This window comes from Phyllostomus hastatus, unplaced genomic scaffold (assembly GCF_019186645.2).
Source record: "Phyllostomus hastatus isolate PE091 unplaced genomic scaffold, TTU_PhHast_1.1 phas_contig_287, whole genome shotgun sequence".
In the NCBI taxonomy this organism is placed as follows: domain Eukaryota; kingdom Metazoa; phylum Chordata; class Mammalia; order Chiroptera; family Phyllostomidae; genus Phyllostomus; species Phyllostomus hastatus.
The window spans coordinates 353,028-367,218 of NW_025333834.1; the positions used below are offsets into that span (position 1 = coordinate 353,028).

Here is a 14,191-nt window from a genome sequence, read left to right on the forward strand (position 1 = left end):
AAAGAAAGTTCTTGAAATTCTATGTAACATTTCCACTATCTGGAAAAGAAAGCCTTGAAACTGTGCTTTCATCCCAAGGCCTGAATGTGGGACAAGGACCCCAGTGCCCAAAGAAAGAGCCCATTAAACAAGTTTGGTTAATTGCCTACCTCTGGTCACTATCTGTTTTACGAGGGACAGAAAGAGCCCATAAATAACTTTGGAAAGTGCCCCAGCTTTAATTAACTGCCTCCTGTCACGTATTTGTTTTACAACAAGATGACCGAATGGAGTCTGGAGCAAGATAAAGATTCGGGCTAACAGACCCCGCCACACACCTAAGTGTGGGTAGTTACATCTCCCCAGGAAAGCTGGTGCCACATAGTAAACCGAGGCAGGGAGGAGAAAGGAGACCAGTTGATTTACCCGTTAATAAATATGTAACTTTTTCCCTCCTATCCCACCAGCTATATAAACCCTGAGAACAAAGGACTTGCTCTCTCTCTCCGGGGTTTAGGGGGCTCTTGGCTCTCAGGCCACAGGGGCCTCTGGCCAACCGACCTTAGGCTGCCCAGGGGCTTGCCACCTTGGTAACCAGCCACTCTTGTTTTTTTCACCCTACTTTGCCCTGAAACTTTGCCTTTCACCCTCTACTCTACCTGATCCTGTTCTCTTCAATGGGAACAGGCCACTAATAAACTGATTACATACTATCAGATCTGCTGATATGTAATTCTTTACATGCATCAGCAAGAAAAACCAGGTCTCTCTCATCAATACAACCAAAGAAAACATCAGCAAAATGAAAAGGGAACCAACTGGATGGGAAAATTATATTTGCCAATGATACCTCAGACAAAAGTTTGATCTCCAAAATATATAAAGAACTCATACAACTCCACTTCAGGAAGACAAACAACTGAATTAAAAAATGGGCCTCAGCTGGTGTAGCTCAGTGGCCTGAGCACAAACCTGCAAACTAAAGGGTCACTGGTACTATTCCCAGTTGGGGTGTTACACGGTGCAGCCAAGCGGGGGGCAAATAGGGGTTTGAAATGGGGTCAAGAAGTCAAGGTGTGCAGGAACTATTAGGATGTCCTCACCCCCTTCCCCCACAGATGTGAGCTGGGGGAAGGGACACATGGAGCAGGGCCATTGAGAGCTGTTTTGCATAGCAACATCTTTGCAGCTAACCTCTAGTGTGGTCATTTAACATATCTATAACCTTTAACTGGTTTCATAGACATGTTAAATGGCTGTGTCCACGCTCTGAACCAGGAGGATGGAAGTAACTCCCCCACCAAGATGTAACTGGGGGCATATCCCCCAAGTTACAGCACCTGAGTGGGAGCTTGGAGAAGACTGGATCCATGAGATGGGGCCACACCTGCCCAGACTCACGAGGGCAGCCCAGTAAAGCTGGAAGGATATGAGAGTGCTGGCAAGGGTGGTCATTTGTGGGAGGAGTCAGAAATGGGGCTGGAGAGGGGGATTGGCATGAGGATTTAAACCCAGACGCAGCAGCCATTGTGCAGGGAGAACCACACGGCTGTCGCAGAGCATAGAGGACCACAGTCAGTGCAGGAGGAGAGAGCCACTGGGTCTTTGCCAGAGTGGGGACCCTGTAGGTTTGGAAGGGGGAACCACCACCCAGCTTTAGCAGAGATCCCGGCGACACAGCTGAGGGTGCCGGGAACCGAGGGAGGCCTACCAGCCGAGATGGATTACTGGGAAGAACAAGGGGCTGCCTGGGCCACGGGCTTCTGTTTCTTTCCCTGAGATATGGTACCCCAGACTGGGCAAAAGGGGGGAGGAAGGACTGTGTGTGTTTATGGGTGTTTTAAGGGACTTTGGGATTTTGATGAAGACATTAGATCCCTACTGTAAGTCTCTATAGCATTAAATAAACATTTCCTTTCCTTTTCACAAATCTCTGGCATTGAGAGACGTCTTTCCTCTGGTGGTGGACAATCGAGCCTGGTAGAGGGTCCTTTCGGTAATAGTATATCATCCCAGGCCCCCCTTGTTTGTTCTGTAACAGTTTTTGGCGACCCAGATGGCACGATAATTGTCCGAGGCAGACCGACCCCCTCAGGTGCGAGAGAGTGAGGCTTCGGAGTTTTCCCAGTCTCGAGGATTTCTCCGCACTCCTCCCGAGGGCATCGGCCGCCTATCACGCCTGGAAAGGTGAAAAAGAAATGAAACGGGGAGGGAGCAGAGACGTGAAATCGTTCGGCTGAAAACTGGTTTCTGAACACCGTTTTGGAATAATGGAGCTGTGGATAATGGTTTGGTTAGCATGCTGCTCCCGGGTTGCCCCTGTCTGCTCACTTACAGTTTCGGGGAGCCCAGGTGGCAGTAAAGGGACCTGTCCTCAGGTTTGGGGAGAAAGCAAACCCCTAGGCTAGGTAAGCCCATCCTGCCTGTGGGGTGGGGATCGGACAGCAAGCTGTGTGGGCATGCCGCCCTTTTGGGGAAAATGGGGGATGAGGCACGTGAGTGCCCCACCACGGAGGACTGACCTTGCATAAGCATCACCATTTTGGACATCCCGGTGTGCATGGGCGCCGCCATCTTGGATGACTCAGCATGCACAGGTGCCGCCATCTTGGAACTGGGCAAGGTGGTGGCTAAGGGCTCTCTCCAGATCACGGGCTGTGTGCGGCTGCTGTGTGGGCTCTGCATCAGTCAGGTTCTCTGTGTAACTGGTTCTGATTGGAATGGCTCTGGTTCTGAAGGTCATGAACTGAGGTCCAAAGGTGACCATCTGTTATATAGAATGTTTGCAAAGTCTAAGCTTCAGAAAGCTGCAGGATGTCCCTGCGAATCTAGGGACTTTTAGTGGAAGGTACCTGTAGTGTTAGGGACTTTTAGCTGCCACATGCTGAGTTTAAGTGCTGAGTTTAAGTATAGTCCTTCCCAGTGTGGGAAAGGAACCAGGATTAAAGGAGATTGATGGTTAAATCTGGATGACTAGAATTATGTATAAAGGATGTGAAAATTGTAAACCTGGAGTAAAGAAAACCTCAACTACATGTTTTCTGGTTTCATGGGAAAAGAACACATTTCCCACATTTGGTTTTGTTTCGGATCAGAAACCTTCTGGACTGGAAGGCCTAAGAAAGGTTGCTGTGCCCTGGCTGGCATAGCTCAGTGGATTGAGCGCAGGCTGCAAACCAAAGCATCGCAGGTTCGATTCCCAGTCAGGTCACATGCCTGTGTTGCAGGCCATGGCCCCCAGCAACCACACAAACACATTGATGTCTCTCTCTCTCCCTTTCCCCCCACTCTCTCTCCTCTCTAAAAATAAATAAATAAAATCTTAAAAAATATAAAATAAAAAAAGAAAGGTCACTGTAAGACCTAGGAAAGGTCACCTGTAACTGGTTGGGGAGCATGCCTTTGCCACTTGGGACCCAGGAAGGGTCATTTGGGGCTGATGAGAGTTTCAGCCAGAGGCAAAGGAGGCATGTGTCTGCCATGAGACCGGATGGGAAAGGATCGTGTCTCTGCGAGGCACCAATGGACGCATTGGTGCAAGAGAATGCCTCTACCTGTGTATTGTTCTGGAACTCTGTGTTTTGGATTTTGCTCTGTATCTGTTCTGAACAGGAAATTAAGGATTCCAGGAAAGGTTGAAACTTCACACTCTGTAGGAAAACAAATGAGAAAGTATAAGCTATGTAAATGAAGAAAGTGTATGAAAGGAAGATTAGAAGGTTTGTGAATGTTGCAAAAAGGTCTGTGAAAGTGAAAGTTTTAGAAAGGAATTGTGTAGTATTAGTTAGTAATGGAATGTGTAAGGCAGGGAGATGCAATCTTGGAGGATATCAGAAGGAAAATAATTTTCCTTCACACTTTGTATTTTTCTCCCTACCTGATCCCTCCAGAATTTGGCATTCTGAAGGAGTGAATGATGACATTGGGTTTCTGTGCATGAGACCAATAAGACCAGTCATTAATAGTGGTTTTGTTAACCAAGACTTTGACTAGATTGTCACACCTGAAGGAGGCATGTATGGGTTCTGGTCGTCACCAGAAAGCCCTGAGGAACTGGGATTGACTTGCAAAGCTAGTGTAAGCTCACAAGAAAAGCCTGGTACTTTGGTTGGTTATGTAGTTCATTCCAGTCTTTCCAGGGAAGGAACAAATATTGCTTTCCTGAAAGATGGCCAAAAAGGAACCTGTGGGCACAATGGAAGCCTCAAGGATTTGAGTGAAACAACTGGTACAGGCTAAGCCAGATGGCAGATGTGTGGCTCTGCCTCTGTGCCCTAAGAGGCGGAATGAACAGTCAATCTAAAAATTCCCTGTGAGTTCCAGCAAAGTGGACTTAAAGATCCTAAGTGATCCAGGCTGCTCTGGGTGTGTTTATGCAAAGGAACAGTCAAAATTAAAAGTGGGACTCAAAGTGGTCCCTTTAAAAACAGTGAGGGTGATCTTAAGGAGAAAAATTGTGGTTCAAGGAAAATCACAGTGCTCGGTATTGGACATCAGAATGGAACAGCTAACTGTCTTGAAAGTTTGTTTTCATTTGAAAGTTGAAACTGGGTTGGTAATATCACCAAAGATGTACAGTCTACAGGTATGGAGGACCTGTCAAATTGCCATTGCTAAATGTCATTACAGGAAAGACCTTGTAACTGAATATCTTCCCGAAAGACAGTCTCACAGGCACAGAGACTGGTTCTGGGAGTGGTGTGTGAATTAACCTGTGTGCTCTTCTGTTTCCATAGGACGTGTGCCTATGACTTCATTACCTGAGTGATTGGTTGCAATATAGGCCTCACTTAAGGAGCCCATCTTCATCATCGACCCCTGAGACTCAACGGTTTGGCTGAACCTAAGTGGTTGGGTTTGTAAAGGGCTCGGGCGATCTGTGGGCTTCACTTTAGAACTGATTTTCCCTTTTCTGTCTTGATGGCTTAGACAGAAAGGGCCCAGATATCTGAAAGGAGGGAAATCCTAATATATTACCTCAGCCCGAGTAAAGTATAATGGGCCACAAGAGTTTTGGATAGGTGTAGCATGCCTTGTACACCTTCCTCCAGATTGGCCATTTTTTACCTAAGTCCCTGCCTTTGTCATTTAGTGGTTATGATTTAATTGTGCCTTCCAACTTTTTCCAAATCTGTCACCTCCAGAATATGACCAGGATGCCAACAGTCCAGTAATGCCAGCCTTTGGACACCAAGCCTGAGACTTTCTGGTGACAGCCAACTGACCAGGATTCTGTAAGATCCTTCCCCTTACAGGAAGGACTCCCTCCATGCTGCATCCCCACCCCCTTTCCGGGCACCCCTGACCTATGGGTGGGTAGAACAACGTCCATTTCCAGCCAGAAGCAGTGACAAGAATATGAGAGCTTTGTCCATTAATCTTTATAAGATTATAAAGTGGGTATAAATCTGAAAGGAGGGATTGTTACAGGGTGTAGCCAAGGGGTGGGGGCAACTAGGAATTTGAAATAGCATCCAGAACTCAAGGTGTGCAAGAAATATTAGGATGTCCTCACCCCCTTCCCCGACAGATGTGAGCTGGGGGAAGGGACACATGGAGCAAGGACATTGAGAGCTGTTTTGCATAGCAACAGCTTTGCAGCTAACCTCTGATGATGTGGTCATTTAACATATCTATAACCTTTAACTGAGTACATGGATATGTTAAATAGCTGTAGCCATGCTCTGAGCCATGGGGATGGAAGTAACTTCCCCTCCAAGATGTAAGTGGGGGGCAGATCCCCCAAGTTACAGCACCTATGTATGAGCTCGGAGATGATTGCCTCCATGACATGGGGCCACACCTTCCCAGACTCATGATGGCAGACCAGTAAAGCTGGAAGGATATGAGAGTGCTGGCAAGTGTAGCCGATTGTGGAAGAAGTCAGAAGTGAGGCTGCAGAGGAGAATTTGTGTGGGGATTTAAACCATGACTTGGCAAACATTTTGCAGGGAGAACCACATGGCTGTGGCAGAGCAGAGATAACCACAGTCAGTGCAGGAGCAGAGAGCCACTCAGTCTTTGGCAGAGTGGAGACTCCCACAGCCATTGCGCAGGGAGAGAACCATGCAGCTTTGCCAGAGTGGGGACTCCCACAGCCCTTGGAGAGAGAACTTCTCAGCTTTGCCAGAGGGGATCCCCTGCAGCTTTAGAAGGGTGAACCACAACCTGGCTTTAGCAGAGATCCCGGCAACACAGCTGATGATTCCGGAAACTGAGGGAGGCCTACCAGCTGACACAGAGTACTGGGAAGAACCAGGGGCTGCCTGAGCTATGGACTTCTATTTCTTTTCCTGAAATATGGTACCCCAAAATGGGTAAAGGGGGGAAGGAAGGACTGTGTCTGTTTATGGGTGTTTTAAGGGACTTTGGGATTTTGATGAAGACATTAGGTCACTACTTTAAGTCTGTATACCATTAAATAAACATTTCCTTTCCTTTTCACGAATCTCTGGCATTGAGAGACATCTGTCCTCTGGCGGTGGACATAACAAACCTGGGGGTCCCTTTTGATAATAGTATATCATCCCAGCAGCCCCCCCCCCACCTTGGTGTTCTGTAACAGGGGCATATGTCTGAGTTGCAGGCCAGGTCCCTGGTAGGGGGCATGCAGGAGGTAACCATACATTGATGTTACCATCCCTCTGTTTCTTCCTCTCTTCCTCTCTATAAATAAATACATAAATAAATAAAATCTTTGAAAATTGGGCAAAGGAACTGAACAGACATTTCTCCAAAGAGGACATACAGAGGTATGTCCAGAGACACATGAAAAGATGCTCAGCATCACTAGCAATCAGAGATATAAAAATTAAAACCTCAATGAAATACAACTTAACACCAGTGACAATGGTTATCATAAAGAAATCAATAAACACGTGTTGGAGAGGTTGATTAGGAAAAGGGGCCCTAGTACACTGTTGGAGGGAATTCAGACTGATGCAGCCACTGTGGAAAACAGTATGAAATTTCCTCAGAAAACTAAAAATGGAACTGCTTTTAGGCCCAGCAATTCCACTCCTAGGATTATACCCTAAGAATCCTGAAACACCAAAGAACCTATGCACTTCAGTATTCTTAGCAGTACAATTTTACAATAGTCAAGTGCTGGAAGCAACATAAGTTCCCATCACTAAATGATGGGATCAGAAAACTGGTACATTTACAGAATGGAATACTATGTAGCAGAAAGAAAGAAGGAATTCCTACCCTTTGCAACAGCTTGGATTGAGCTGGAGAGCACTAGGTTAAGTGAAATAATCCAGGCAGTAAAAGACAAATACCATATGATCTTACCTATAAGTGGAACTTATCAATAAAACTAGCAAGCAAAATATAATCAGAGACATTGATATTAAGAACAAACTGACAGTAACCAGAAGGGATGTGGGAGGGGATAGTGGGGGAGATAGGGGGAAGAATTATCAAGGAATGTGTATAAAAGACACATGGACAACAACACCAAAAGTGGGTAGGACTAGGGTGGGAGGTGGGGTTGGCTGGGATGTGAGGGAGTTGGGGGAAAATGGACACAACTGTACTTGAACAAGAATAAAACAGGAGAAAATTAAAAACATTGTGATTCACATCCTGCCGCGGCCAGCGAGGCAGTGGGTTCGAGACGCGCAGTGACGGACTGAAAAGAGAGAGCGACCAGTTGCTCTGATGGCAAAAGGCAAGTTTATTGAAAACTCCTGTCATTATATAGTGAGATGTTCTAAAAATAGAATGCTTGCTACGCAATGAGAGTCTTTGTTCAAGAAAGTTTACACACCCCTTCAGGTCACGTACAGAACATCCTGGTTTAGATTAACTCCAAGGACACGACGCATCGCCCCAAGGCTCCGGCACCTCCCTGTCCTTCTCTTGGGAACAATCCGATAACAAACAAGGCCGGGGTAATGTCAGGTCACCTCCCCCGAGGCCAAGGAACAGGCCCAAGCATCATTCTCACAATGCAGGACCCTAACTCTTGACCCCTTCCTGGGGGCTTGGTTCCCCACAACATCCTTGTACAGTTCTACAAGGCTTTTTGTTTGTTTATTTGTTTTGTTTTGTTTTTTTTCAGGAGGGGAGGGGAGAGAGAGAGAGAGAGGAACACCAATGTGAGAGAGAAACATTGATCAGTTTCCTTCTGTATGTGAGAAAAACAGGGATTGTGCCTGAAAACTAGGTGTGTGTCCTTACTGAGGATTGAAATGATTGCTTTGCAGTGTATGGGACGATGCCCCACCCAACAGAGCCACACCACCTGGTCTCTGAGTTTTTACAAATGCATAATGTCATTTGCATCCAGAAGCCTCCAGGCTGCTGTCCATTAGGCTGTCTTGGTCACCTCTTCTAAGTTGGCTGCTGTCATGCACCCACAAGTACAGTATCACCCAGGGCAATTTCACTGCCTTGAAGAACCCAAGTTCTTCACGTAGTTGCTCCTCACCCTCCCCTACTCCCTGGTAATCATTCATATGTCTACTGTCTGTATCTCTGTGCCTCTGAACATCATGCATTAGGACTCACTCAGTAGGCATCCTTTTCCAATGGGCCTCTTTCACTTAGCACTATGCATTTAAGATTCCTCCATGTCTTTTTGTGGCTTGGTAATCTCATTTTCTTTTTTTAAGAAATTGTTCTCTAACACAATTATGGAGAGATAATTTATACACAAAATAACTGCATATATTTAATGTCTACTCTGAGTAGACATCAGTACAATCAAGGTAATAGACATACCCGTCACCTCTAGAAGTTTCTTTGCGCCCTTGGGTTTTTTTATTTGACAGGGTTGTGTGTGTGGACATGTGTTAAGAACACATGAAATCTACCCCCTTAATAGCTGTTTCACTGCACAGCGCTGCATAATTAAAACTTTATATCCATCAAAAAAACAAGGGAATTAAATAATGTAACTACAAAAAAATTAATGAAACAAAGGAAGACATCAAGAAAGAAGAACAAAATAGCTACAAGACAGAAAACTAGGCACAAAGTGGTCACAATAGGCCCTTTCCTATAAATAACCAATTTAAATGTAAATCAATTAAATTCCCCCATCAGAAGATACAGAGTGGCTGATGGGTAAAAAACAAAACCCAACTGTAAACATAACAACACCCAAACCTGTAGATATTTTTTATGAGTTTGAGCAAAACTGATGACATGCCATGAACAAGATCTGAAAGGCTCTGGAGAATAACAATTCATGACTTTTTTGTACATTTGGAATTAAGGTGAGGAGGTAAGGAAGATTGCACAGAGGTGGGAGAGACAAAGGTACATGATAGATACAGGACCGTGTGCTCCTGTGAGTGAGGCCACACCTCCAAAAGGTCTGAAAAAGAAGATGGCTCTGGCATTTAAAAGGAACGTTAACCTAAATTCACAAGAACAGTGAACTAGGCTGGGTTTCAGGAAAGATAATCCTTTTACTAACAAAGTTATAGACCTGTGTATGACTACCCATTATGACGTGCCCAGTTAGAGATTTATGATCAAATCACCCCTTGAGGTTACTGTTCATCACTGAACTGACATATTTATTGTAGCCTGTTTTTCATTCACCAAGTGTGTGGTGTCTATCAGAGATTGGCTTAGGATCTAAGGCACACATAAGGTGAGAGTGAAGAGATGGAAAAAGACATCCCTTGAAAATGGTAAACAGGAGAAAGCAGGGGTGGCGATACTTAGGCAAAGTACACTTCAAATAGAAAGCAGTGAGAGATGCACAAAAATGACCTTATATAATAAAAAGAGGGATCAGTTCAGCAGAAAGAGATAACTCACTCCTTATTGCTCAGTTCCAGTGTTGGATGGGCCACAGGTTATCTATCCATCACCAAGCATCTTGGTGGTTCCCAAGTTTTGGCAACTATGAATAAAGCTGCAATAAACATCCATGTGCAGGTGTTACATAACAGACCCAGGGCTGGGGGAATGATATACTATTACCGAATAGACCTATGTTTGTCCTCTGGCGATTCCCCCGCCCCATACTGGGTTCACCTTGTCCGCCACCAGGGAAAGATGTCTCTCAATGTCAGAGATTGGTGAAACAGAAAGGGGCTATTTATTTAAAGAGTTATACAAATTTAAGATTAATGACTTGATGTCCTCATTGAGATTCCAAAGTCTTTTAGGATACTCACAAACTCACAGTCCTTCCTTCCTCCTCTGCCCAGTCCAGGGTACCATATCTCAGAAAAAAGACTAGAAGTCCATGGCTCAGGCAGCTCCTTGGTTCTGGCACCATCAGCTGCATCTTCACTGCAATCTCCAGTTAATCCAAACCCAATTGACACCTTCTCCTGGCCCCCCAGCAAGAGTCCTTTCATCCCTTTCCTTCCAGGAAAAGTCTCTCCTGCTTCCTAAGCCACATGGCAAAAAGGCTGCACTCTAATGCCACATGGTTCACCCCTGCTAAAGCCACATGGTTCTTCTCTGCCCAGGCCGTGTGATCCCAAAAAGACCTTGCATGGCTTCTCTCCCTGGGCTTAAACCCAGGTGCCACTCTTCCTCTGCAGCACCATTTCCAATTCCTCCCACAACTGGCCACAACTGCCAGGGTTCCCATATTTTTCCAGCTTTACTGGGCTGCCATAATAAGTCCAGGCAGGTGTGGCACCAATCATCTCTAAGCTCTTACACAGGCTCTATAACCAGGTGGAGTTGCTTCCCAGTTAAATCAAGGGTTGAAGTCACTCCCATCCCCCTGGCTCAAAGCAGGGCCACAGTACTTAAAATATCTATAAAACCAGTTAAAGGTTATAGATATGTTAAATGACCATTCTAGAGGCTATTTGCAAAACTGTTGCTATTCAAAACAACTTTCAATGGTCTTGCTCCATGTGTCCCATCCCCTAGCTCAGACTTGTGGGTTGAGAACATCCTACATAAATATTTTTTTTTCTAATGTTTCCTGGACACTGAGTTCTGGACCCCATTACAAGTTTCTATTTGGAGCCCCCGACCTTCCAGCTGCACCCTGTTACACAAGTTTGGGGGTAGACATGAGTTTCTACACCTTTAGATAAATATCTAGGAGTGTGATTTCTGCACCGTGTGGTAAGATTGGGTTTAGATACTGAAGAAACTGTCCAACTGTTGTCTACACTGGCTGTAGCATTTCAAGCTTGCCCAGGAGAGACAACAGTCCTGCTGCTCCATGTCCTCTCAGCATTCATAGTTGCGGGGTGCTCATTCTTATTTTTGCCGTTCTGACAGATGCGCAATAGTACTTCATTGTCTTAATTTTTGGTCCGTCAGAGGTGGGGCATCTTCCATGTCTGCATTTAACACCTGTATGTCTCCTTTGGTGAGGTGTCTATCCAGGTATTTTGCCTATTTCTAATTGGGTTCTTGTTTCTTATTATTGAAATTACACAGTCCTATGCATATTCTGGATACAGGTCCTTTACCAAATATATATTTTAGAAATATTTTCTGTTGTTCTTTTTTCACTCTTAACTGTGTCTTTCACAAGGCAGATATATATTATTTTTATTTTAATAAAGTTCAGTTGATGGGTTTTTCCTTTTCATGGACTGTACTTTTGATGTTGTATCTAAAGACTTACTGGGGGACAAATGTGTGGGAGGCCGTTCTGCATGGCATGGGCCCAGCTCCCACTGGGAGATGCACAGGACCCACACCCATGGATAGATTTTCCCAGGGGGAATCAGGCCTGAAATGTACCCAGGCCACTATGAGTCTTGCTTTTTGCTAAAACTCCCTCACCCTCAATTGAAGACATTTACTGCAAAGCAACTTCTTCAAAACCATGCTAAATCTTCCAAGGCTAAGTGTAACCAGTCCAACTGCTTATGCCTTTTCATTTGCAAATATCCCTCTTCTGTGATGTGATTACCAGCATCCTCTCCTTTGTTTTCAGTATAAGGTACCCACCTAAAGTGAGTCTGTGCATAGTCAATGAACACCTTCTTGTCATGGGCCCAGTAAGACAATAAAAGCTCATTGGAGCAAGGGCCAAGGCTTTTGCTCCCCTTGAGAGAAGAGCCACGACATCCCTTTTCCTCCACGGGACTCAGTAGTTCATGTGAATATCTCATATTTCATCCATAATGACGTGGACCCCAGGAGTTGGGGTCTGCATCACAAATGGTTTGAGAAACTATCTCAGTTAGAGAGGAGAGGCCCCTAATTGTTGTGCTTATCTTTATGATCTTTATGTGCTTTATCCTGTACTCACAAGATAAGCCTGTGGACTTGCGATGTCAATCACAATTGGCCCCATTCCCTGCTGAGCCAAGCCAGGTTTTGGTGTCTGGGTACTAATGAGGACCCACCCACAAGCGGGATTCCCCCTGGCCTCAGACTGCCCCCACCCCCACACCTGCCCATCACAATCCAGGAGGGTCAGCAAAACGCGGGTCCCCCACAGATCTGTACTGCCAGGAAATCCTCATGGACATTCACACCCAGAAATTACTGGGGGAGGGTTTGGCCTAAGAGACAACATATAGAGGGACAACAGCCAGACCATGGACAGAGAGAATCCTGACCCTCGACACTAGCACAGGCCCAGGAAGCAACCTGCTCCACAAAGAGTCCCATGGACAGCCCATTTCCTGTGAGTTGTCCATCTTCCCCAGCCCCCTCATGGTACCCCTCTTTTCTGCATCATTTAACCTATGAAAATATATAGTGGACTATGTAGATGTATTTTATATGTATATTATATGTATGCACATACTATTATATATACATAGTGATGACATACCTACACATAATAAAACTGCAAAGCTCCTCTGACTCTCCTGCCTGCCCCTGACCTCTAACAAGTGCAGGGCTACAGGCCGCCTCCCGGCTTCAGTAGCTCCCAACAGCAAGCAGCCTTCGTTGTTTCCCTTTGCTTGGTCTTCACTTCCAGTGTCTTAGGAGACGTGAGGTCTGGTGACAATAGCTTACAATCACATGTACATATAGCCCTCCAATATCTGGATACAAGCAGGAACACACTTGATGCTGGCAGGCATCCCAGATGGGGCAGAGCTGGGCGTGGCACAGGCTGCTGTCTGTCATGGCCGTGGACCCAGAGACAGCCACCAACACCCTGACACCCTGGGTGGGGACAAGGCCCTGAAAAGGGGCCTGTGAAAGCCTTCAAAGCATCTCCTTTCCCTAGTTTCTAAGAGTCAGGCTCAGGTCCAACGTGGTTGCTAGCAAGGTTTCACCCCAAGGCAAACAGCCTTGCCAGCCTTCCCACATGAGAGGATTTGCCTGGGAAGAAAGGGCCGTGAGAATCAGGAAGGACATGTGCCTGGAGTTTGGCCAAGCCCAGTACACAGAACACCCAGGTCCCACCTTCATGCCTCACCCACCACAGTAGTCATCCCGCCTGGATGTGGATGGTAGTGCTTGTGCCAATGTCTTGTGATGGCCCCCAGAGGTGGGTCTTCCTGACACCATCCCCATCACCAGCATGGGTAACTTGGGGATCATAGGAGTGATGAGCAGCCAGGTGGTTAGTGTGATTTGCCAGAAATTTGGTCTTACAGGTGGCAGTGCACTTCACAGGCAAACAGCTACTGGCCTAGATACTCCCTGGGTTTTGCCAAAGTCAGTAATGTGGTGAGCTGGCCACAGATTATGTAGATCAATGTGCTTGTTGGACAATCATAAGCTATGCTCACAGCCTGCATAGCTGGACAGCAACCGACTAGATAGGAACTCGAGGTGGACTGGGCACCGGGGGGAACAACCAGGTGATGGGGCAGATTCACCATGAGTTGAGCCTAGGAAGGGACCAAGGCTGTGGCCGGTGACCTTTTGTCGAATGGCCCATGGGCTACTACCACACCTCTGAGGGCCTCAGGAGGTCCCCAATCCAACGCCAGACCTGGAACTCATGGGTGACTCAACTATATGCGCTGGAGACACAGACACTTTGGGTCTGTAACTGGAAAAGACATTGGCATTCAGGCTGCCTGTCACTACCAAATCCAATAAGCAATGACAGCGATTGAATCTTTTCTGGGCGCTTTATTCCGATGGCCGGCGATGCGAGATTGGGGTGTTCATACCCTAACAAACCATCTTCCCTTCTCTTTCCAAGCCCAATCTTAAACGGGTGGCAGAAGACAAATAAGGTGCAGTGAGGGCTTTGAGGTTCAGAAGCTGCAACATCCCTGTCCTGGGTAGTTAGCTGATCCCAAGGGGGAGGTGTAGTCATCTGCTCTCCCTGGAACAAAGATTCGGA

At 46.1% G+C, this 14,191-nt stretch overlaps 1 gene segment (V, D, J or C); it reads left to right on the plus strand.

Moving 5' to 3' along the window:
* The window catches only part of LOC123818629, a 95,797-nt gene that overhangs the window by 48,102 nt on the left and 33,504 nt on the right, over positions 1–14,191 (plus strand).